Below are 22321 nucleotides of genomic sequence, written 5' to 3'. Positions count from 1 at the left end.
TGGATATTTTCATTTACTTGGGTAAAAACATAAGTGAAATTTCTGCCAGTTTTCCAAAGCACTTCAACAATTAGGATTCCACCAGCAACACAAAGAAATTCCAGTTACTCCACAATCTTGTCAGCATTTGGCACTGGCAGACTTTTAAATTTTAGCCATTTTCTTCTATGCAGTTTATTGTGTCAGGTCTTATGCTTAAGTCTTTGATCCATTTTGAATTAATTTTGGTACATGGTGACAGATAGCAGTCCAGTTTCATTCTTTTGCACGTAGCTATCCAATTCTGCCAGCACCATTTATTGAAGAGGCTGTCTTTCCTCCATTGTATGTTTTTAGCTTCTTTGTCAAAAATTATCTGTCCATATTTATGTGGTTTTATTTCTGGGTTCTCAATTCTATTCCATTGGTCTATGTGTCTGTTTTTCCGCCAATACCAAGCTGTTTTGATTATTGTAGTCCTGTAGTACAAGGAAAAATCAGGGAGTGTGATACCTCCAGTATTGTTCTTTTTTTTTAATATTGCTTTGGCTATTCGGGGTCTAAACATAGGTACTAAACTTATGGACCTTGGGTTCAAAGAGCATTTTATGAATTTGACTCCAAATGCAATGGAAGTAAAAACTAAAATAAACAAATGGGATTATATGAAACTGAAAAGCTTCTGCACAGCAAAAGAAACTATTGACAAAATAATGAGGCAACCAACTAAATGGGAGAAGATTTTCGCAAACAGTTCCTCTGATAAGGGGCTAATATCCAAAATATACAAGGAACTCATGAAACTCAACAACAAAAAAACAAACAACCCAATTGAAAAATGGACAGAGGACCTGAAGAGACATTTATCCAAAGAGGATATACAAATGGCAAATAGACATATGAAAAAATGCTCAACATCACTAATCATCAGAGAAATGCAAATGAAAACCACAATGAGATATCACCTCACCCCAGTCAGAATGGCTTTCATCAACAAAACAAATAGTAACAAGTGTTGGAGAGGCTGTGGAGAAAAAGGAACCCTCATACACTGTTGGTGGGAATGCAGACTGGTGCAGCCGCTATGGAAGGCAGTGTGGAGGTCCCTCAAGAAATTACGAATAGAATTACCATATGACCCAGCAATCGCTCTCCTGGGTATCTACCCCAAAAATATAAAAGCATTTCTCTATAGAGACACGTGTACGCCAATGTTCATTGCAGCTTTGTTTACGGTGGCCAAGACATGGAAACAACCAAAATGTCCTTTGATAGATGAATGGATAAAGAAGTTGTGGTACATATACACAATGGAATACTATTCGGCGTTAAGGCAAGATGATATAGGAGCATTGTGACAACATGGATGGATCTCGAGAGAATAATGCTAAGTGAAATAAGTCAGACAGACAAAGCAGAGAACCCTATGATTTCACTGATCTGTGGTATATAAACCAAAAAGAACAAGACAAACAAATGAGAAACAAAAACTCATAGACACAGACAATAATTTAGTGGTTACCAGAGGGTAAGGGGGTGGGAGGTGGGTGATGAGGGTAAAGGGGATCAAATATATGGTGATGGAAGGAGAACTGACTCTGGGTGGTGAACACACAATGGGATTTATAGACGATGTAATACAGAATTGTACACCTGAAATCTATGTAAATTTACTAACAATTGTTACCCCAATAAAATTAATTAAAAAAAAAATTTTAGCCATTTTGAAGTTAGTGTGAAATAGTATCTCATTGTGGTTTTCTGTGGCATTTCTCTGATGATTAATGGTGTTGAACACTTTTTCAAGTTTTTTTTGACAATTTCTATATTTCTGTGAAGTGTCCAAGTTTTTTGCCCATTTTCAATAGGATTGTTTGTCTTACTTTTGGAAGTTCATTATATATTCTGAATATGAGACCTTGGTCAGATATATGCTTTGCAAATATTTCTACCAGTTTGTGGCTTGCTTTTTCATTTTCTTAATTATGTCATTTAATGCAAAGGAGTTTTTCATTTTGATGAGGTCCAATCTATCAACTTTTCCTTTTATATGTAGTGCTTTTTCTGTCCACTCTAAGAAAACTGCCCGTTTGAACAATGAAAAGATATTTCTCTGTTTTCTTCTGGAAACTATAGTCTTAGTTCTTATGACTCATTTTGAATTCATGTAAGGTTCTAAGGAAGGGGTTGCAATTATTTTTCCATGTTTACCCACAGAGTCAGACACAATTTGTTGAAAAGGTCCCTTTCTCCTTTGAGCTACTTTATTGGTCATTACCTCAAATAATAAGTATGAAATCACATAGTATGAGTCTTCCAATTTAGTTCTTCTTGAAGTTTGCTTTGCCTATTTCATGTCCTTTGAATTTCAAAATAAATTTGAAAATCAACTCATAAATTTCTATAAAAGGCCTATTTGGATTTGACTGGGATTGTGGTAAATCTGTGAATCAATTTTGGGACAATTCAAATCTTAACATTGAGTCTTAAAATCCATGAGCATGTCATTTCTATCCATTTGTCTAGCTCTCTTCTAATTTCTTTCAGCAACATTTTAAAATCTTCAATATAAAGAATTTGCATGCATTTTATAAAATTTTTACTAAATTATTTATGTTTTATGGTACTTTAAATGGAATTAATTTTATTTCCTATGTCAACAGTTTCACTGTTAATACATAAAAAACAATTATATCTAGCCATCGAGAAGTTAGAAATTGTTTCATTCTAGTAGCTGTGTGTTTCATGTCTTTGTATTTCCTACATAAACAATTTTTTTCTTCTTTCTTATCACTGTACTTTTGTTTTTTCATTGCCTTATTTCAATAGGAAGGACTTTCAGGACGATGTTGAATAAAAATAATGAGGAAGGATGTCCTTGTCTTTCTGATCATAAAACACCCACTATTTCATCATGACAGCTGATGGTGCATATGTGATGAACCCATTAGAAAACATACATCCGTAATGAAGTTTTCTGTTTATTCTCTGTATCAGACTGATTTTGTTTTCTGGTGTTTCAAGTTTGTGTTTCCTGAGATTTTGTTTATTATGTCCGAATATTGAAGTTTGTTACGGGCTTTTCTTGGCATATGATCTTATGTGTTTTACTCCTTTAATCAGGTGTTGGGGTACATATTGATTAAATGATAATGTTATATCAACCTTAATATTGATTGCTTATAAATAATAAGTTGATATGATTAAACTTATAATTTAATAATAAAATATTGATGCTCAATAGAGGTGCTAGGATTGTATAATGTCTTGATTGGGTTGGTGGTAAAACAATAGTAAGCATTTACCAAAACACAGAATGAGCCAATTTTCCTGTATATAAATTCCTTAATAATAATAATAATAAAGTGTTTGCTTGTAGTATTTTCACAGATGCTTTTTATCTCATTGAGAAATTTTGATCATGAATGAATTGAATTTTGTCAAATGCTTTCTATGAATCTATTGACATGATCATATATTTGATCAAAAGACTCTGCACACCAAAGGATACATACTGAACCCATAGGAAGCTCAAGAACAGACCTAACTAACTTATGGCATAGAAATCGTAATACTCACTGCCATTGGTGATGGCATCGACTGGAAATGGACACAAGGAAACACTGTGGTTTGATATAAACTCTGCCTGCACTGATCTTAGTGATGGTTACACAAGTGTATGCATTTGTATACATTTCACTACGATGGATTCTACTCCGTCATAACATAGTGTAGGTTTTATAGGATTTAGTTTTCTGGTATTTTGTTAAACATTTTCACAATTGTGTTCCTGAATAAAATTGGCCTGTCGTTTTCTTTTTCTTTTCTCCTTCTCTCCCCTCCTCCTCTTCCTCCTTTTTCTTCTTCTTCTGTAATATCTCCATCTAGTTTTGATATCAGGGTAATGCTATCCTCATAAAACAAGTTGAGAAGTACTCTCCTTTACTCTATTTTCTGATTTTTTAAAAAAGATTAACATTACTAGACTGATAGCCAATGTCGAGTAACAGACTCAGTATTTACACTTTTGCCTGAAATACTCATGAAAAATTCAAACAAAATATATAAAACATGGCTTTCTTAAAACACTGGATCTCAGACAACGAGAGATGGTGATCAATTAGAAATGGAAAGAAAATTGGCTGAGACCTGGATTTGCCTTAGGTCATTGCCATGAGAGTTTCTAAACTGTGTCCCAGGGAAGAAAAACTAGGCAAAACCTGCAATATCCCTTAGTCAAGAAGATGGAGTTGAAAGTTTGATAAAACCAAGGCAAGTGAAGTTCCTCAGACACAGTATTGGAGAGGAGAGCAATACTCTTAGGGAGAACCCAGAGATCTGAGAGGATCCCCTCTCAAGTAGTAGTTAGTGCATATGCAAGAAATTGGGGACCGAACCATCCAAAAGGATTAGGGACAACAGTAGCTGGCACTTACACATGACCCGAAATTGTGCCTTTTCCTACTAGCCAGGCTGGAAAACTCCTAATTCATGGAATGTTGGTTGGAACAGCCAGGGAAGTCTTGCTTCAATAGTGGGAAATACTTATTCTTAGAATAAACACAGCTCCAGACTCATTTAATGAATCATGGAAGAAAGACTGGAAAGGGTCATGCTGCTTGCCAGTAAATTAACTTCAACCCAGAACAAAACTCAAGAATATTTACAAGAATTCAAAAATATCCAGCTCCCAATAAGGTAAAATGCACAATTTCTGGTATCCACTCAAAGATTACTAAGCCAGCTAGGAAACAGAAAGACATGATTCGTGGTGGATAAAATGGTCAACCAATTACAACTAAACCAGAATAGACACAGATGGTAGAATTATAAGATAAATTATTGTAATAGAATTCAAATGTCGAAAAACGTACAAAGAGACATAAAAGATGTGAAGACAAAAGTCAAACGTTAAGAATTGGTAAATACAATGTCTGAAGTGAAAAATACACTAAATCAGATTAATGGCAGATTAGACATTGAAATTAAAACAAAAAAAGATATTAGTGAACTTGAAACCTTAGAAATAGAAACTACCCAAAACAACAACAACAACAAAAAAAAAAAACAACAGAGAGAGAAAATAAAAATGTAAAGAGCATAAGTGAACTGTGGGACAATTTCAAGCACATGAATACTCCTGTGACTGGAATAGTCCAAAGAGAAGATGACAAGGGGGCAGAAAAAGTATTTAAGTAAATACTGCCTGAAACATTTCCAAATTTAATGGAAACTATACACCCACAGATTCAAAAGATCAACAAATTTCAAGCACAAAAAATACAAAGAAAACTATACCAATGCACATTATAATCAATTTTCTGAAAGCCAGGGGAAAACACCTTTATGGCAGCCAAGGAATATATGCACAGGAATGAAGATAAGGATGGCAAAATATTTCTCATCAGAAATAATATTTGAAGAAATAATGGCTAACAGTCTCCCAAATTTGATGAAAAACTTTAATCTACACATCCAAGAAGTTAAATGAATTCCATTAAAAAGAAGAAAAATTCCAAATAAATAAACTAATACCCCACTTTAAGAAACTAGAAAAACAGAGCAAACTAAACTCTAAGCAAGAACAAGAAGGAAATCACAAAGATAAGAGCAGATACAGACTACTAAAAGTCACTGAAGAAGAAATAGAAAATCTGAATAGCTCTATAACAAATAGAGAGATTGATTTAATAATTTTAAAAAATCTCTCACAAAGAAAAGCCCAAGACCAAATGGGTTTAGTATTGACATCTACAAAATATTTTTAAAGAATTAATATTAATTCTTTATAAACTCATTCAAGAAAATAGGTCTCATTCTTTGATACCAATATTACCCAGATCCTAAACAAGACAAAAACATCACAAGCAAAAAATCTACAGACCAATAACTATTATGAATATAAAATCCTCAACAAAATACCAGCAAATTCAACTCAGCATTACGCAAAAAAGAATTACACACAATGATCAATTAGGATTCAACCCAGGAATGCAGAGTTGGTTTAACACCTGAAAATAAATCAATATAACACACCATATTAATAGAATAAAGGAATCAAAGCACATATTCATCTCAACAATGCAGAGAAAATATTTAACAAAATACTACACCTTTTCATGATATAAGCACTCAACGAACGAGAAACAGAAAGAAACCTTCTCAACCAGATAAAGGGCATCTATGAAAAACCCACAGTTTGCATCACACTTAACAGTGAAAAACTAGATGTTTCCCCCCTAAGATCAAAGGCGTCTGTTAGTTGACATTGTACTTGAGGTTGCAGCCAGGATAATCAGGCAGGAAAAATAAAGGGCATCCATATTGGAAGGGAAGAAAGCAAAGCTGTCTCTATTTGCAGATGACATAAGCGTGGATATAGAAAATCTTACATGAATACACACACACACACACACACATACACACACACAGAGACAAACTATTATAGCTAATGAATGAGTTAATCAAGATTATAGGAAAGAAGAATACTATACAAAAATCAGTTGTATTTTATACAGTAGCAATGAAAAATCAGTATGTGAAATTAAGAAATTATATTTTTAAAAGCATTAAAAAGACTAAAATATTTAAGAAAAAAATTTAACAAAAGAACTACAAGACTTGTACATTGAATCCTACAAAATATTTGTGAAAGAAATTTAAAAAAAAACAAAAACACTGAATAAATGGAAAGACATCCCGTTTCCATAGACTGGAAAACTTAATATTTTTAAGAAGGTAAACTTCCCCAAACTGGTCTACAGATTAAATGTGATACCCATCAAAATTCAAACTTTTTTTTTTTTTTTTACAGAAACCAAGAGGATCCTAAATTTAATATGGGAATTAAAGAGACACAGAATAGCCAAAACAACATTAAAAAACAAGGACAAACTCAGGGTACTCATACTTCCTGAGGCCAAAACTTAATACAAAACTACAGTAATGAAGACAGTGTGATACTTGCATAAATACAGAATAAATCCATAGGATGAAGTCAAGAGTACAGACATACACTTAGACATCAGTGGCAAATTGGTTTTTAGGGGAGAAATCAGCTTTTCAACAGATTGTGCTTGGACAATTGGTTATCCATATGCAGATGAAGGAAACTGAGCCATTTCTCACATCATACATTAAGTCAAAGTTGATCAAAATGATAAAACTTAGAAGAAAGCTTAGAGATACAGCTTTACAACCGTAGATTACACCACAGTTTCTTAGCTATGACATCAAAAGCACAAGCAACAACAACAAAAAAAGAAATAGATAAATTGGACTCTACCAAAATTTTAACAATGTGTGCTTCAAAGGACTATCCTTTGAGAAAGTGAAAAGACAAACCACACATGGGGAGAATATATTTGCAGTTCACCTATCTCATAAGGGTTTAGTATTATAAATATATTCTTTCAACTCAGTCATAAAAAATAACATGATCCCAATGAAAACAATGCAAGGGATTTGAATAAATATTTCTTCAAAAAATATACACAAAAGGCCAATAAGCTCATGAAAATAGGTTCAACATCATTAGTCATTTAGGCAAATCAAAACCACTATGATGTACTACTTCAGACCACTAGGATGGCTATATATTTTTTTTTCTTAAGGAAAATAACAAGCATTGGCAAGGATGTGGAGAAATTGGAGCTCATATGTGGCTGACGGGAATGAAAAATGGCCATTCCTGTTTAAAATAGTTGGGCAGTTCCTTAAAAATTAGACATAAAATTACCATAAGACTTAGCAATTCCACTCCTAGGTGTTTACCCAAGAGAAGAGAAAACATGTTCCTCAGAAACGTGCCTGGGAATGTTCACAGCAGCGTCGTTCACAGTGGCCAAAAGGTGCAAACCTCTCTGATGTCCACACAATGGACAAACCAACGTGGGGTTTCCATCCAATGGAATATTATTCAGCCACAAAAATCAATGAAGTCCTGTTGCATACTATAACATGGATGTACTTTGAAAAAGTTATGCTAAGTAGAAGTCAATCATCAGATCCCACATGTCATATGATTCTATTGTACGAAATGCTCAGAACAGGGACATCTATAGATTCAGAAAGTAGGTTAGTGTTTGCAGGGGCTGGAGCCAGGTGAAGGTGAGTGATGTTTACCCGGTAGAAAACTTCTCTTGGAGGTGATGAAACATTGTGGAATTAGACATTGGTGATGGTTCTACACTCTGTGTATAGGCTAAAAACCACTGAATTATACACTTTAAAATGATGAACTTTATGGGGTGTGAATTCTATTTCAATTTTTAAAATCTGAAGCAAGCAGGTGAGAAGACAGGAAACAACTATTTTAAAGAAATTGTCGTCAGCCTGGAAGTCTGCATCAAGCAAAATAGCTTTTCAAATATGAACAAAATGATGACATTTAACACAAACAAAAAATGAGAGTTAGCCACCAGAAGAGCTGTGCCTGCAAGAATGACATGTCAACATTAATCCTTCAGACACAGAAGGGAGGGCACCAGAATTTGTAATTACACTGGTAAGTGTGTAATATTTTTCTTATCCAGATGACATCATAAAAATGGTGTGAGGTGAGCCTCTTGAAATCTTCCCTGCAATTTACAACAAATTGAGAAACTATAACTCCATAAAGGACTCTCTGCACAGCAGACAGGCAAGACTAAGAGGCCCACTACTGAAATCATCTAAAGGTAGGCAAATTGTGCAAGTGGGGGGAGGGGGAGGAGTGGAAGGGACAGGGAGGGAGTGGGGGAGGTGCTTGGGCACAGGACGCAGACATAGTTAGCTGCATTCCAGAACTACCACAGCTGCATGAGAGGGAAGAACTCGGACTGCTAGGGCTCTAGTTATGGCCCATAGGGCTAAGGGGACAGCATATAACAGTGTAGAACCCAACACTCATGGCAGAGACCTCAGAGCAAAGACTTAGGGAGGAAGGCTGAAAATGGTGGTTTAAGCTCTCACTGCCGAGCAGAGAATGGAAGCCTTAGGCACTGAGACTAGCCGCCCCCTCCCTACCCTCCCAGAGCTCGCCCCGCCCCCACCTGCCTGGTGCTAGAAGCGGAACAATAGCGTGTCAGATTGAAAGAACAGAATATTTGCTGTTCTGAGAACTGTGGACCGCAGACACGGACTCATAGCACAACTAGTTCTAGCAAAGGGGAGGGAGCTGTAGAAACATGACTGGTTGTGGTGGGGTTGCCACCATTGCTTTGGGCCACCTATCACAACCCACCCCGTCCCTGCCCCCATCTATCTGGGCAGATCCCTGCAGGAGTAAACAGAACTGCTGAAACACACTGGCTCCAAATCTGGTGCAGAAAGAGCTTTGGAACTTCAGAAGCTCTCCACATCCCCCCACAAAGTTGGCACCCTATGACCAAGGCAAATTGTTCACAGAGGAGAAGCCCACCTTCTAGGGAATCCCCACATTGTGTGAGAAGCCAGAATAGTGCAAAGAAAATATAACCCTACAGGGTGAGAGAGAATAAAAGGTTGCAGTCAGAGAGAAAATAAAACATTCTACCAACACCTACTGAAAAACAAAAACAAAAAAAGGTCTCTTTCTATCAACCTGTTGCAGAACACACTCCTGTAGATGTCTAGGTAGAATACTAATAATACATTAATTTGAATTATTGAATAACCAAAGTAACAAAACAGCTCAGAAAGAAAATGAAAATTCTCCAGAAAATGAACTTAAAGACACCGAAATATGTGACTTAAATGACAGAGAATTCAAGATTGCAATTCTTAAAAAACTCAACGAGATGCAAGAAAACACAGACAGGCAGTTTAATGAACTCAGAAACACAATCAAAGAACAAAATGAACGTTGTACCAAAGAGATTGATTTTTTTTTAAAAAAAGAACTAAATAGAATTTCTGGAGATTAAGAACTCAATAACAGAAATGAAGAATGAAATCGCCAGCTTAAGTAGTAGAGTTGAGCAGATGGAGGAAAGATTCAGTGACATCGAAGATAGAAATCTGGAAATGACACGGATGGAAGAAAAAATAGACTTGAGACTTAAAAGAAATGAAAGAATTCTACAAGTACTTTCTGACTCCATCAGAAAAAGCAATGTAAGAATAATGGGCATACTAGAAGGTGAAGAAAGAGAGAGGGGAACAGAGAATATATTCAAACAAATAGTCGACAAAAACTTCCCAAACTTATGGACAGAACTAGATCCTCAAATCCAAGAGGCAAATAGAACACCTAATTACCTCAATCCCAACAGGCCTTCTCCAAGGCACATTGTATTGAAGCTGTCTAAAATGAACGACAAAGAAAGAATCTTCAAGGCAGCCAGGGAAAAGAAGACAGTAACCTACAAAAAAAGCACATTAAATTATCATCAGAATTTTCAGCAGAAACTCTACAAGCTAGGAGGGAGTGGAATCAACAGGTCAAACTATTGAAAGAGAGAAATTATGAGCCAAGAATAAAATACCCAGCAAATATATCCTTTAGAAATGAAGGAAGAATAAAGACCTTTCCAGACATACAGAAGCTGAGGGAATTTTCTAATACACGACCTGCACTACAATACTAAAGGAGGCTATATGACCAGCATAAATAGGGATAATTTGTGACAACCCAAACATAAAAGGAGGAAGAGTAAAGGCCTGAACCGGAATATGGGAATGTAGAAAGTAAGCACGCTGAAGAAAATGGAATACTCTAAATATAAAACTTTGTTTTACATAAAATTAATGGTAACCACTACAAAAAATTCAGTACTGAAATATAGAATGTAATAAAAGAAGAAACAGAGAGGAAAATCATAGAATACCATCACACAGAAATAATAGACAACAATAAGGCAAAGAAACAATGAGACACAGTCTTACCAGAAAACCAAAGATAGAATGATAGGAAATCCTCACATGTCAATAATCACCCAAAATGTAAATGGACTGAACTCACCAATAAAAAGACACACAGTAGCGCATTAGATAAAAAAAAATAAACCCAATCATATGCTGCCTCTAAGAGACACATCTGAGCTACAAGGACAAACATAGACTCAAAGTGAAAGGGTAGAAATTGACACTCAAAGCAAATGGTATCCAGAGAAAATCAGGTGTATCCATACTGATATCAGATGAAACAGACATCAGGATAAAAACTGTAAAAAGAGACAAAGATGGACATTTCATCATGGTAAAGGGGACTATACAACAGGAAGACATAACAGTCATCAATATTTATGCCCCCCATCAGGGAGCACCGAAATATACCAAGCAACTACGAACAGAACCAAAGGGAGAAATTGACCAAAGCACAATTATACTAGGGGACCTAAATACATCATTGACAGCTATGGATACATCAGCCAAACAGAAAATAAACAAAGAAATATCAGTCTTAAATGACATATTAGATGAAATGGACATAATTGACATTTATAGAAGCACTTCATCACACTACACATTTTTTTTCTAATGCACATGGAACATTCTCAAGGATAGACCATATATTGGGACATAAAACCAGCTTCAGCAAATTTAAGAAGATTGAAGTCATACCAAGCATATTCTGAGATCACAAGGCTTTGAAATTGGATATCAGCTGCAAAAAGAAAGTGGGAAAAACCACAAACATGTGGAGATTAAACAACATACTTTTAAAGAATGACCAGTTCAAAGAACAAATGAGAGCTCGAAAGATACATAGAAATAAATGAGAATGAAAAACATCCTACCAAAATTTTGGGGATACAGTGAAAGCAGCTTTAAGAGGAAAATTAATATTATAACAGGCCTATCTCAAGAAACAAGAAAAATCCCAAATAAATAACCTCATGTTACACCTTAAATAACTAGAAAAATAAGAACAAATGAAACCCAAGGTCAGCAGAAGAAAGAAAATAACAAAAAATCAAACCAGAATTAAATGAAATAGAGAACAAAATGACAATAGAAAGAGAAAAACGTGACAAAGAGCTGGTTCTTTGAAAAAATTAATAAAATCGACAAACCCTTGGCTAGACTCACTAAGATAAAAAGAGAAAAGACACTAATTAACAAACTCAGAAATGAAAAAGGGGAAGTTATCATGGACACCACAGAAATACAAAGGATCATTCAAGAATACTGTGAAAGACTATATGCCACCAAATTTAATAACTTAGAAGAAATGGACAAGTTCTTAGAAACATATAGCCTTCCTAGGCTGAACCATGAAGAACTGGAAAATCTAAACAGACCAATCACCAGTAACAAAATTGAATCAGTCATCCAAAACCTTCCCAAAAGCAAAAGTCCTGGACCAGATGGCTTCACTAGTGAATTCTACCAAACCTTCAAAGAGGGTCTAATACCAATCCTGCTCAAACTCTTCCAAAAAATTGAAGAAGAGACAGTACTCCCTAACTCATTTTATGAGGCCAACATTACCCTGATACCAAAACCTGGTAAGGACAACACAAAAAAAGAAAACTACAGACCAATATCTTTGATGAATACAGATGCAAAAATCCTAAACAAAATTCTAGCAAATCGAATACAACAATGCATTAAAAAGATTATTAATCACGACCAAGTGGGGTTCATCCCAGGGACACAAGGGTGGTTCAACATCCGCAAATCCATCAATGTGATACATCACATACACAAAATAAAGGACAAAAGTCATATGATTATATCAATTGATGCAGAAAAAGCATTTGACAAGATACAACATCCATTTATGAGTAAAACACTTAATAAAATAGGTATAGAAGGGAAATACCTTAACATAATAAAGGCCATCTGTGACAAGCCCTCAGCTAATCTCATAATTAATGGTGAAAAACTGAAGCCCTTTGCTCTACGTTCAGGAACACGACAGGGCTGTCCCCTGTCACCTCTGCTTTTCAACATAGTGTTGGAAGTGCTTGCCAGAGCAATCAGGCAAGAGAAAGAAATAAAAGGCATCCAAATAGGAAGTGAAGAAGTTAAATTATCACTTTTTGCAGATGACATAATACTATATATAGAAAACCCTAAAGACTCCACCAAAAAGCTATTAGAAACAGTCAACAAATACAGTAAAATTGCTGGCTACAAAATCAACGTACAAAAGTCCATTGCATTCCTATATACTAACAATGAAATCTCAGAAAAAGAAATAAAAAAACAACAACAACAATTCCTTTTGCAATTGCAGCAAAAAAATAAAATACCTAGGAATAAACTTAACCAAGGATGTGAAGGACCTATATGCTGAAAACTACAAGACATTTTAAAAAGAAATTGAAGAAGACACAAAGAGATGGAAAGACATTCCGTGCTAATGGATTGGAAGAATCAACATAGTTAAAATGGCCATATTACCCAAAGCAATATACAGATTTAATGCAATCCCCATCAAAATCCCAATGGCATTTTTTAAAGAAATAGAACAAAAAATCATCAGATTTGTTTGGAACCACAAAAGACCCTGAACAGCCAAAGCAATCTTAAGAAAAAAGAACTGGAAAAAAATACTGGAGGTATCACACTCCCTGACTTTAGCTTGTACTACGGGGCATCAATAATCAAAACAGCATGGTATTGGCAGAAAAACAGACACATAAACCACTGGAATAGAATTGAGAACCTAGAAATATGCCCACATAAATATGGACAGATCATTTTTGACAAAGAAGCCAAAAAAACACAATGGAGAAAAGACAGCCTCTTCAATAAATGGTGCTGGCAGAAGTGGAAGGACATGTGCAAAAGAATGAAACTGGACTGCTATCTGTCACCATGTACCAAAATTAACTCAAAATGGATCAAAGACCTAAGCATAAGACCTGAAACAATAAACTGCATAGAAGAAAACATTGGTACTAAACTTATGGGCCTTGGGTTCAAAGAGCATTTTGTGAATTTGTCTCCAAAGGCAAGGGAAGTAAAAGCTAAAATAAATGAATGGGATTATATCAAACTTAAAAGCTTCTACACAGCAAAAGAAACCATCAACAAAATAAGAGGCAACCAAATGAATGGGAGATGATTTTTGCAAACAGTGCCTATGATAAGGGGCTAATATCCAAAAGATACAAGGAACTCATGAAGCTCAACAATAAAAAACCAAACAACCCAATTGAAAAATAGGCAGAGGACCTGAAGAGACATTTCTCCAAAGAGGACATACAAATGGCAAATAGACATATGAAAAAATGCTCAACATCACTAATCATCAGAGAAATGCAAATAAAAACCACAATGAGATATCACCTCACCCCAGTCAGAATGGCTATCATCAACAAAACAAATAGTAACAAGTGTTGGAGAGGCTGTGGAGAAAAAGGAACCCTCATACACTGTTGGGGGGAATGCTGGCTGGTGCAGCCGCTATGGAAGGCAGTGTGGAGGTTCCTCAAATAATTAAGAATAGAATTACTTACTATATAACCCAGCAACCCCTCTCCTAGGTATCTACCCCAAAAATAGAAAACATTTATCCATAAAGGCACGTGTGCTCCAATGTTCATTGCAGCTTTATTTACGGTGGCCAAGACATGGAAACAACCAAAATGTCCTTCGATAGATGAATGGATAAAGAAGTTGTGGTATATATACACAATGGAATACTATTCGGCAGTAAGAAAAGGTGATATAGGACCATTTGTGACAACATGGATGGATCTTGAGAGTATAATGCTAAGCGAAATAAGTCAGACAGAAAAAGCAGAGAACCCTATGATTTCACTGATATGTGGCATATAAACCAAAAACAACAAAAGAACAAGACAAACAAATGAAGGAATAAAAACTCATAGACATAGAAAATAATCTAGGGGTTATCAGAGGGTAAGGAGGGAGGGGGGCTGTAGAAGAGGATAAACGGGGTCTAATATATGGTGATGGAAAGAGAACTGACTCTGGGTGGTGAACACACAATGTGAGATATAGATGATGCATTACACAATTGTACACTTGAAACCTATGTAACTTTACCAACAATTGTCACCCCAATAAACTTTAATAAAAAAAAGATTTTTCTTATCAGTTAAGTGTCTTTGAAAGATAACTGACTGATTAAACAATAGTGCTATTGCGCTGTGGATTTTTAAATACACCTGTAAGTAAAGTGTGACGGTGATAAAACTGAATGAAGGAGAGTGGCCTATATAACGGGACGAGGTCCTTACAGAATGCCTGCAGTGGCACGTCCCCTGAAGCCAGGCTGTGATAAGTCATTGTGTGCATAAACCCTGAAGACACCACTAAAGCACAAAGCAGTGTTATAATCAATACGTCAGAAAGAGGACCAGCCCACGTTCCCACGAGGGGATCCAGCCCTGCTCCCCTTTTTCTTTGAGTCTGAAACTGGGGGCTGAACCAGAGCCAGGGCCGCAAAGAAGCTTCCGGGACTGAGATCAGCCCAGTGCAGCTGAGTCCCCGCCTCTCTGCCCCCCTTGTGCCCTGAGGTCACTTGGCGGTTGTCATGCAGGGTCTCTGGTCCCACTCCCCACACAAGAACGCAGGACATGGTGAGGCCAAAAAGGAACACCCACGGAGCCATAGATAGAGGAGTCAGACCACTATAGTCTCGCTGGCGGCTGGGCTGGAGACACAGGAAGTACGATCCACACAATCTGCAATCAGCCATCTTCTTCTCCGCCTGCCAACCAACCAACCAGGGTAGCCATGGAAGTTACGTCAGTGGTCAATTTGCCAAGCAGTCACAGCTGAGGGCCATCTACTACCTGAGCCAGCACCTTTCCACGTGAGGCTGAGAGCCTGGAATGTAGAGTGTGGAGACAGAGTTCCAGAGAGCAGCTGACCAGCGCAGCGGACTGGGCGCTCCTTCCAATATGACCCAGTGACCCTCAGGAAGAAGACAGAGTGGGGCGCGTGCAAACAGACATGCGTGTGGTAGAAGTACTCACGGAACACGGCACTGATGCGGGACCTCGGGCTGAGAGGAGAGGGAATGTGAGTGTCCCCTCACACTCACTGATATGATTTGCATAACGAATATGCATTTATTTCACAACCAGAAAGAAAGTAAATGATAAGATTCATCTATTGAATGGAACTTCTAGAAGAGGAAATTCATTGAGCTTGTGGATTATTTGGGAAAGTGTAATAGGCTGTTTTGAAGAGCACAGTTTGCTGATGTGGGAACAGCGTGGTCCCCTGGGCCAGACGTCTGGGGCAGGTGACATGAGACACTTGGGGATGTGGATGGAGCTGGCACAGGTTGGGGACCACTAAGGAGGGGGCATCTGGTGAAGTGCTGTCTGAACAGTCCTACAGTGGCAGACACTTCTCACGTTCCAAGAACCTGGTCCCGATCTTAGTGAGTGTGATTCAACTGGAAAGACGATTTGCACACATGCCACATTTGGGAAGCATTATAAAGCTTGTCGCAAAGAATGCACAGTGTGCATGGTTTGCTGCTGAACGAGGAGCTCAGCTGGCTGCACAATGTCCCTTTGGAAAGGCTCCCATCACTGGGGCTCCCAGAGGCTGGCAGTCTCGCTCTGAACTTCTGGTTAAAGGGCTTCAAAGGATGGTGTTCGGTCCGGGGCCATCCTTTAGCTGAGAACACATGTTTTAAGAGAAAGGCTATTCTTCGTGATCATCAAAATTCAGGGAAAACATGAGAGCCCTGGAGACACATTTTAGGGGACCGGTTAGCAGTGAAACAGGAGAAAATCTTTCTTCACTTCTTGCCTCGACAGTTCTGAGTGGAGCCTCTGATGAGTTAAATGTCAATCCCTCCAGGACGTTGCAGCCTGAGAAAAGACCCTGGCACTCAGGGAAAAAGTGAAACGCAGTTTAGTTAACCCATTATGCCTTCCCCTGGGTCACGGGACAGTTAAAACGCAGGGGGCAGCATTTGGATTGAGTTCTGCCCTCCCCGGAAGGCCTCACCATATCGGCACAGGGCGGAGGCCACATCCAGGACAGCACGGTAATGAGAGGCACGGCTGCCAGGTCTGTCTCCAACGGCCTCATCCTGGAGATTCATTGGGAAATATCACTCTGTGGGTGAGATGTGTCATGGCGTGTTTCTCAGGAATGACGAGGGACCCATTCCTCCTGTGATACTCACAGCAGGGGCCCGTCGGGAACCCAACCACTGTCCACAGCACAATGACCCATTTGCCAGATGGCAAAGCAAATGGTGGCTGAAGTCCCGGCACCCTCCCTCAGGGCTCCTGTGACCTCGGCCACCAGTCACCCAGCACTGAGCTCCATTTTCAAAAAAGTATCAAAAACAGCATGTTAAAACATCGTGAACTTGACAACCAAGCTACCCAAGCACCCAATGCAAAAACAACATTGAATCTGTGCTGAATTCGCTCACGCGCTTGGCCTTAGAGAAATGTAAATGCTTTCGTTGTGAGATTTGAAAGCAGTTTATCCTTAAGTGATGGTTGGAGAGGAGACCTCGGTCGGTGTTGAGCTGGAGACATAACACAACTTGCTGGTGTATGTGACTGTGTTGATGGGTTTTGTCTGGGTGTGTTTTCATAATCTCATCTCTTAATATCCACCAAGATATTCCCCTGTTAATTTGCTTTCTGAAACTTTGACATTGTGTGTGTTTATGATTTCAAATATTATTTAATACTGTTTGATAGTAAGTTTAAATAAACTATTCAATGTGAGGCCGTACTCAAACAAAATCTTCTAGCACACAACATTCTTACACACAATTTCCTATCCTCTCCTAAACCTGGATACACAAATTTCTAATGTTATGGGGAAAGATTTTTGTTTTGTTTTTTCTTTTGCGTTTGAATCGACTTAAGGCCGTGTGGTTTCTAACAGGAGAACCAGGCTGGGGTCCTTTCGTTACTGCTGTTATTGGGGGAGGGGCAATGGGAAAAGGCTGAAGTCCCTCCTTAGATGTCAGATAGCCCTGGAGAAAGAGTGTAGATGAGCCAAATGTGACTGTGTCTGGAACACAGGGCTGCCTTTTCTGTGCAGCACAGAGGGGCTCGCTCAGAGGTGAGATGTTTAGTCAGGGTCCGAGTAAAACCTGTGGGAAGGGACATGTTGAAAGATTTAATGAGACATGATTGGGCCAAGGTTCACCTAGCTGAGACAGTAATGCCTGTCTGGAAGTAGTCCTCTAACACATTTGGAAGTTAGAGAGAGACTTCAAGAATGGAAGGATAGCACATAGAATAAGTGAGAGAAGCTAGGGCCTGCTTCTGAAGAGGATAAGCAGACAAAACCACGAGGAAAGCAACCACCTCCCGTCTCTGCCATCTTAGCTGAGGTGGAGTGGAAGGCATACGCTTGTCCCTTTCTGCCAGGTGCCTGGTAAGGGGCACACTCATGTTCTTTCTGGTGTCTAAGAATTACTGGGATAAACACAGCCTCCAGAACCATGCAGTGAGTTTGCTCATGGACGTGTGTTACCAGAAGGCCTACCTTGAGCTATGCTCTGGTGATTTCTGAGAAAAGTAGCTCAGCACTTCTTCAACAGATGGATTAAACATATCGACCATGCTTTTACAATTATAATTACTTTTATTTATGCAGCAAAAGCCCAGAGAATGTGCGTGTGTGCTGCTTCCCCATTATACTAGTACACTTCAGTGTGACATGAGAAAAGTACGGCTGTGCCACACTCGAAAACCAACAAGCTCTGTCCTGAATGAAAGGACCAAAGGGACAAAACCTTTACAACCTGGGAAAAAAGGCATTCTGTGTTGGAAGCTACATAGCCTTGAAGTTATGAATGTATTTACACTTTCATCCAGTTCCAAAGAGGACCAGACCGTGCTCCCTAGAGTAACAGCTGTGCTCATCGAGGAAACAGACTCCCAGGCTAGGGATGGTCAGGTCGGAGGGACACGAGGTTAGTGTGGTCCCCGAGCAGGGTGCAGCAGGTGTAGCAGCAGGTGGCAGCCAGGCCCAGTCTGGCAAATACCGGGCTCTGTAGGACTTTAGCAGCCTTTAAAACCAACGGACTCACATCACATGGCTAAGGAACGAGTCTGTCTGCACAGCAGCTGTCCCTGGGACACGTGCTGGAGGTGTTGTCAGGTTGGAGGGCTGAAGGTAACATGAGGACACAGGATAGGTGACAAGTACTAGGGTTCATGTCATGAGCAAGAAGCCTGCTCTTGGCTCTGTTTTCCCATTGATTATCTTCCTGCATTCGTGCTTGGCCAGGTGGCTGCCTGTGCTTTAGGTGCCCCAAAATGAAGCTCTCCCTCGCAGCCTTTGTGAGGGGCTCATCACACAGCACTGTCCTTACCACGTGTAGAGAATCATTTTGAGAACCAGTGTTTAAGGGACTGATTTTGAGGTTTCTAGAGGCACAGGCTCCTGGTGTCTGGCTCAGTCAGGACAGGTCTGTGATTGGAACAAACTTTGCTACATGTAGGTGTGTTCTCCACGAGACAAAGCCCTACAATAACTTTCCTTGAAGATGGCAGAACTTCAGTTGACAATGTCAGTGGAAGTCTTTGTGTACGGTTAGGACCAAACCCAGGCCAGAAAACACCCTTTCAGTGGGAATCTACTTCTAGAAGAATGGCAGGGGGACCAGCAGCCCTGAGAGCTCGCGAGCACAGAATCTGAGCCCTCACTCTGGACTCTTACTAAGCATCTGGATGTTAAACTCAGACACACAAAGCTGCCTGTGAAACCCTTTCGGATATGAATAGGCCGACGATACTTTGGTAAGGTTGGGGGGACGGGCTCCCCCAGAGTGCTGCTATTCTGAAGGGCTCTGCCTCCTACGCCTGTAGGAAGAAGGCAAAACTGAAACTCAGTATCACATGTACAGAAAAAAATTGGCAAAATCTCATGCAATGTTTTCCTGCAATTTAGTTCTTGAAGTTTCATTTCTCTAAGCATAAATCATAATGGTTGGCCATTTATTTTTAAAAATCGGTCAATTGTGAGAATAAGTGTGGAAATGAAATACACTTATTCATGAAAATAATTCTTAACAAGTTAATAGGACTGGTCATATGCACACTAGATTATAGATTATTATAAATCAAATACAAATTATACCCTGAAGACATGACATATATGGACATGTGTCGACACTTGTAACGTGCTGATGTTTGACCTCAGATACCTTAACTTTAGCTTGTGTGTCCCCCTCATATCAAATCTGGGAAGAGCATCAAAAAATCTTAGGGCAGGACAAGCATTCCAAATCGGATACTATCCAAATCTCCTCTGAATTTCTTGGGCCTGAAAATGTGGCAAGTTGGAAATCTTGCAGCTGTTTCATAAGATTTCTGGTAGTTTCTGTGTTTAGCTAAGGTATGAATAGCAAGAGGCTAGACTCACGACAGGGTCCAGCTTCCAGTGTGTGTGCTGGCAGGGTCCGGAAGTGCAGGAACAAGTAGGAAAAAGCTCTCTGGATGTGTTTAGACTCGGGAAGGCACGTTCATGCCGACCAGCCGTGTTCACTTAGCTAATGGAACACCTGAGACTCTCAGGGACCATGGTGCTTCCACGTCTGTGATTTACTCCAAGGCTCCTTCCATTTCTTCCTAAGATACGTTGTCGGGATTCTGCCGACCGTGGGCAAGACTCCCTCTCAGAAGAGTTTCTGAAACTCTTCCTTTCTAGGCAACCCTGGTCCATCCACTAGTACGCGTCTCACGGGACCCCACGTCTGACACAGCTGCTCTGCCCGGGGTCTTCTGCCTAATGGCCAGTGACATGTCCTAATCATACAGCTCTGCCCAGAGAAGTGCTCTTCCTGCCTGGGGAGAAGGAACACACAGCCGTCTTTCTCGGGACGTCTCAGTGAGACACCCTACAGAATGCTGGCACGCAGGGCAGATGAGCGGAAGACAAGCAGAAAGCCATGGGTGACAGACTCAGGGAGTGATCAAAGCCACGGCTGAAATGAGAGTCAGTGGGTCATAGCAGACGAGTAGAAACAAAACGCAAGTCACCATGTAGTGCTATCGCTCTAGGTCTATCGCAGACACTGCCCTGCTTCCTTCCTTTGTCCAACAAATAATACCGAATACCTACTATGTGCAAGACACGTGGGTGCATGACACGAGGTGGGGGCGGACCTGGAAAATACAGATCAGATGGGACGGAGTGTTTGAAGTGGGTCCCTCTGCATCACGTTAATTCTATCTGGACTTATTGAGCCTCTGCATGTTTACATTAATATTTTCCATTAATGTGGGAGGTTTGCAACTTTGTTTATGCAATGTGTCCTCTCCCCCTGTATGCACGCATGTGTGGCTCGCCCTTGCCTGGGAGCTGGGGAGAGGGAGCCCATCTCTTTGCTCCCCACATGGAGCGTCTGTGGGGCTGGGCTGGAGGGAGAAAATGAGTGCCATCAAATCTCGCTGTTCCTACTGAGATCAGGGAGGTTCCATAAGTCAAGTTGAGCATTTGCTCTGTGCCTTGTGGGGGCATTTCCAGGATTTGAAATCGTTTTCAGAACAGCTTTGAGCAGCAGTGGTTGTTTTGCTAGGAGTGTGTTCATGGAGCCCCCCATCCCCACCCAGTGCTTCCATGTGGAAGTGGAGTCCTCACTTTGTCCCTTCCTGCAGCTGTTCAACGAGTACGCTCTCTGTGCCTCACCGTGCTCTATAAAGTTAGCATGAGTGAACACAACAGTTTGGAACTCTGAGTCTGGTTTTTGAAAGTCATTTTAGGGGTGAGCAATGATTTTAATGGTGTGTGATGGAGCCCATAAGTGATTTCTGAAGTTCAAATGTGACAGTTAGCTTAGGACCCCACTCTGTGTGTGTGTGTGTGTGTGCGTGTGTGTGACAGACACTCCAGCCTTTTTGGAGGCCAGTGGGTCCTGTGTGACCATCTGAAAGGCTCTGAGAAGCTGGGTGTTCAACAATAGAAGTTCCGCTGAGCTGAAGATAGAGTGTGATCTTCCCACATGAAATGCTTCTGTCAATGAGGTCACAGGCCTCCCCGAGTCCAGCTCAGATGGAGACACAGACTTGGCAGGGTGGCACACAGAGGGTGACGTGTCTTCTGTTTCTCTGGTCCTTTCGCTCTCACTGTCCGTCCTGTTTGTGGGGAGCAGAGCTGACCTGCTCTAGGCAGCGGTTGTTCAGGGATGGACACCACCCCAGGGCCTGTCTGGGCCTGTGAGCCTGGGACAATGCTTTGTCACCCAGCCCTCCAGCTCCACATGGATGCACTCTTTCCCCAGGGCCCATCTCTGCTTCCCAAGTCAGGTCTAACACCAGGGAGTGGACAGCCCTGAGTACTGGGTCCGTGCACAGCCACCCTGCACCCGAGGGTCCAAACCCTTTCAACTTATAGTCTGTGTTCTTTCTGGGTCCAGTGGGCAACAATGGGAAAATGATTGTTTGGTGGGCTGGGAGGAGTTTAACCCCAGGCCAAGTTTATGGGAAGTACACTATGGAGCAGAGAGACCTTGTAGAGT

This window comes from Rhinolophus hipposideros, assembly GCF_964194185.1.
Source record: "Rhinolophus hipposideros genome assembly, chromosome: 3".
Classification (NCBI taxonomy): domain Eukaryota; kingdom Metazoa; phylum Chordata; class Mammalia; order Chiroptera; family Rhinolophidae; genus Rhinolophus; species Rhinolophus hipposideros.
The sequence above is the reverse complement of the archived record's forward strand: the minus strand, read 5'-3'. Positions refer to the sequence as shown.